General features: G+C 38.9%; 1 long non-coding RNA gene across 1 annotated transcript; it reads left to right on the top strand.

Moving 5' to 3' along the window:
- The first annotated feature begins 2,243 nt into the window (after positions 1–2,243).
- LOC122679527 lies at positions 2,244–4,491 on the top strand. Its single transcript, XR_006336429.1, has 2 exons — positions 2,244–2,376; positions 4,268–4,491. It is a non-coding gene; the product is annotated as an uncharacterized LOC122679527 (long non-coding RNA).
- Positions 4,492–4,923: the final 432 nt, after the last annotated feature.

Here is a 4,923-nt window from a genome sequence, read left to right as displayed (position 1 = left end):
TCCCAACTCAGGGGTGTTTCATCTGTGTTCTGCTGCTGCCAGAGACTCTTCTTTTTCCTCTTCATCTAGCTAACACCATGGTTTATGTGCCAATCAGAGAATTCTGGCGAGGTATTAAAAGCAAACCAAAAACCCTTCTCTAGGCTAAATTCCCTTAGTATCCCATACTTCCCTATCATACCACATTTATCTAAATCTTTCTCTAAAGTGTGACCTCTTTTGTGTGTGTAGGGAAACTGTGTCTATCCCATTCACTTTCATGTCACCAGTGCCTAGCACAGAGGACATAATACCTAACAGATAGTCAATATTCATTCAATGATTGGATAAAAATGATATCCTGAGACCATTTCTTTCTAAGTCTGTCACAGAACTCTCATTTTCAGTAGGATTCTACTCAGTGACTTGTCGAACCTCCATGCTAATGGGCCAGACTGACACATATGCCAGGCACCTAGCGTAGTTAACTGAAGAGCTGCATTTCTTTCTTTCCTCTAAGAGCAATTACTGGCTGCTAAATATTCAAACGTGCATTGAAAAAGCAGCTCATTACATTATGTTAAGAAATAAATTACTATTTCTAATTGCGTCTAGTAGTTAATTACTTCTAATTATTAGTCTGAGTAATAAATTACTGCTTCTGATTATGTTGTGGGCACAGTTGGAGCATTCAAAAATGCAATTTTCACAGTTGTTTACATCAGAATATGTTTATGGAATTGTAGAGCCATAATTGCCCCCAAATCATGGTAGCAAAAAATAATAAACATTTGATAAATTCATTTGAAACATGTCACTTCCTTGTCAGCTTATTTAAGAGATCAAGTATTAAAATGAAACAACAATGCCTGACTTTTTCAGTCTCTCCAGGGGATAACACTATGTTAAAATTAGGATTTTTGCTTTGTTTTGGTTGAATAAGAACTAAATTAGAATTTCTTTTGTTACTTAAGACAACAAGAAAAATAACCAGGACTCTAATAGTGTTAAAAATTAGGATTCACAGCCAGCATACAGCTCATAAGAAGAAATAAATTATGTCTACTTAAAGGGAAATTGTAACAAAGAATAAAAGCTCCATAAGTATTTTATTGAGTTATAGCATAGCCAACATACACACTCTGAAATGTAGAACCTTAGGACTTCCAAACCCCTGGCTTGAATCTTTCACTTTACTTACCAGTTTCTCAGGTCAATGACAAAAGTAGATATTTTATGGCAAGCTGTGAGCTGATTTAAAAAAAAATGCCTCCTACTGTTTGGTACAACCACATAACATCACTCTATTTCCCCCTATGGGATTCTGTCATCATCCCCTGTGCGCTGGGCAGACTCTTAAGATGCCCAAGATCTTTATCTCCTGGGGATGCCCTTGTGTGATTCCTTCCCCTTGAATGTGGGTAGAACCTGTGACTTGCTTCTAACCAATCACATATGGCTGAGATGATGCAATTATATGATCAATTATTTAGGATTATAGGCCCGTCTTGCTGGAGTCTCTGTCTCCCTGACCAAACTTTGAAGAAGCAACCACCATGTCGAAGAACTCTAATACAGCAAAGAGCTAGGAACAGCCTCGAGGAGCTGAGGGAGATTCCCACCAACAATCAGCAAGAAACTGAAGTTCTCAGTCCTACAAACATAAGGTTTGAATTGTGCCAACAGTCTACACAAGCTAGGAAACAGATCTCTCCCAGTTGAGCCTCAGATAAGATGGCAACTCTGGCTGATACCCTAATTGCATCCTTGAGAGACCCAAAATGATCTCCCAGCAAAATTTTGTAAGCAAAAATATAAAAAGTTTTTGATCTGGTTAGGCACCAAACCAGAATGAACATGTTGGAGCTTTCTTTGGACCATGAGCACCAGAGTCTATCATTTCTTTTCCTCTCTAGTTTGTAGTTAGCTATGACAGCAGAAGTTAATCTGGAGGGAGAAGGGTTATACGTAGAGGAGTGACATAGTCTGACTTGAGTTTTAAAATAGCACTTTGCTGTTTGGGTTGAGAATAGACTGTGGGGAGGCAAAGTCAAAAACAGGGAGGAAGAAGGTTATTATGATTGTCCAAGAAAGTGACGGTCTAATGTGGTATAGAAGAGGGAGTGAGAGTTGGAATTTAGACTCAGTTTAATGGTAGAGCCAGTGAGATTTGCTGCTGAATTAGATGGGGATGTGGGTGGGGAAAGGATAAGAAACAGGAAGGAAGAGAGAGAGAGACAGAGAGGTATTTTAGATTTTGGTTGGAGCTGGTGGAAGGACAGAGGTCCTGTTTGCTGAAATGGGGAAAACTCCTGGAAAGCTGAATTGAAGAGGAAGATAAGGAGTTCAAATTTGTCCATGTGAAGTTGAGATGCCTGTTAATGCTCATGTTCAACAGTAAGTGGAAAAAGCGAGTCTGGCTCTCAGGGGCAGATCTGGTTGGAGGTGCATTTTTGGAAGTTGTCATGTATAGTTAGACGATGTTTAAAGTCAGGAGACTTGATAAGATCTCCGAGGGACTGGAGATGAGAGAGAGGTGATGCTGGTTCCGGGCTGAGGAGAAACAGTGCTAAGAAGAGGTTGAATTACAACCAGAGTTAATGGTGGGGAGAAAAAAAGTGTTGGAGTTGACTCAGGTTTTTCAATGAACGAAGTGGAAAAAAGGAGTTGACAGGTACTGGGATGGGGCTGATGAGAGGAGGAGCAGGTGTGGGAGACAATCAGAAATTTGATTTTCTTTTCATTAGGGTGGGGGTGACAGCTATGTGTAATTCCTTCCCCCTTGTGATTCCTCCTTCCTGAGAAGATGCAGAGCGTAATTGTGAGGGAGCAAAGCTGAATGGCAGGGTGCTAGATAAAGCGCTTCATGACACAGAGTTCACCCTCTTTTCAGTTTGGAGGGAAGTTCAAGGTCACCTCTTTGTCTGCAAGGGCCTCCCAGGGCAATGCAGAGTCCATCATTTCCCTCTTATCTTTCACCCACCAGCAAGCCTACAATCTTCAATTTGAGATGCAAACAAGTGAAGTTCAAAGAAAGACAGGCAAGCCCTTTCCTGCAACAGAGAACATATGGCGTGCAAAAGGCAAACATATTTACTATCTAGTCCTTCCTTTTCAGAAGTTTGCCAGCCTCTTACCTAAGCAAAACTAGTACATCTGAATTCAAGCTGTTTACCCTAAAAATTTTCCAAGAGATATGTGCGTGTATATAAATATACATATATATTTTTGCTTTTATATAATATAAATATATATATATATATATATGCATACACACACACAGAATGGTTATTTGATTTCATAGTCAAACTACAAACTCCAGGGCAACAGAAGAGATAAGACACCAGAGTTAGAATTCACTGAGTTCTAAGTATTTTTGAGTGGAGAAAAGTTACAGCATTACTTTCTGGGAATGAGATTTATTTGTGCTGGTGCTGTTTTTGAGAATTTGTATGTATGTACACCTGTATATACAAAAGTCCTTCTCCTCTACAGAGTTTGTTGACAGTTTCAAGCATACTCCTTTGAAATATCTGTGTTAGAGACAAGGTATGTTTGTGCTAGATTGCTAGGTCTTGAAAATATGAAACCTTAAAAGAATAGAGCTGAAGATGTCATCAATTACAAAATAGTATATTGGTCTCAGTATGCATATGTATGTGTGTGTGTGTGTGTGTTTGTGTGTGTGTGTGTGGCAGGGTACAGAGAAAAACTGGGAACAGTTGGGTAAAGGCAAAACCCAGCTGGCTTAACTATTTTGGGAATTGGAGACATCTAATACATCCAAACTTTGGGAAACACTATATGACAATTTGTTGGAACGTGAAAAAGAGAGAAAACTCACAGTGGGGTATTCTGTTCAAAATAGAATTACTGTTATCATCATGATGACCTCAGCACTGGTGACCCTTTGAACAAAATTGACCTATGGGTCATCTTGAGTCTCCTACATTTGTTCTTAAGGACAGACACACCTTGGTCCTTGTCATTTCTTGGAACTGCTTGACATGTGCATGATGAATAATAATCAGTCCAAGCTGTGCAAATATGGGAGTTGCTTCCTGGGGGCCAGTGAGCACCCTGTCTTGGAGAGTGTTGACGCAGGGGGTGGGCAGTTCCTCATCAAAGATGCTAGAAATGTCACTTGACCTGTAGTTGGTGCTAAAAAATGTTCACTGAATGATAAAACCAAAGGAGTTAGATTAGAGAACTTCCAAATTTTATTCAAGTCAACTCTCTGATCCTAAGCTCAGTGAACACTTTTATAGCACATTCGTTTCTTTTCTAGGCATACAGATGGCATTTCTCAGCCTCTCCTGAACCCAAAGAGATCTTTCTTGTTCTCTCTTTTCTCATGAATACCAGAAGGCCAATGCTGAAGATCTTGATGTTACAGATGAAAGGAACCTGGATCCCTGAGTTACTTTTAGGAGGAAGTAAGTCCAGCAGTGTTGCCCACTTACTTTGGACTATGATGTGAACAGAAAATAAAATTTTTATTTTGTTAATGCACTCAGATTGGGGTTTTTTTTGTGGTAACAATAGTGTTAGTTTTCTATGTTGATGCATTTGTATTACATGACTAATTAGATAAAAACAATCAAATTCAGGAAAAGGAACACCTTACATTGAAAAATTACTTTCTATAGAGCAGTGGAAATGAATGAACTAAAGCCACATGTATAGAAACAGAAACATAATGTTGGGTAAAACATTTACATAATGTAAATTACACATGAATACATACCGTATGATGCCATTTATATAAAGCACAAATATACACAAGACTAAGCAACGTATTGTTTAGTAATACAAACATGTGGCCAAGTTGAAAAACAAAGCAAAATGCAGGACGGTATTAAGCTAGGAGAGAGTAGGCAGAGGAATTTTAGGAGGAAGGGTAACAAAGGAATTTAAAACTCTGAGCAGTATTCAGTTTCTTAA

Source organism: Cervus elaphus, chromosome 21 (genome assembly GCF_910594005.1).
Source record: "Cervus elaphus chromosome 21, mCerEla1.1, whole genome shotgun sequence".
In the NCBI taxonomy this organism is placed as follows: Eukaryota; Metazoa; Chordata; class Mammalia; order Artiodactyla; family Cervidae; genus Cervus; species Cervus elaphus.
The sequence above is the reverse complement of the archived record's forward strand: the minus strand, read 5'-3'. Positions and strand labels throughout refer to the sequence as shown.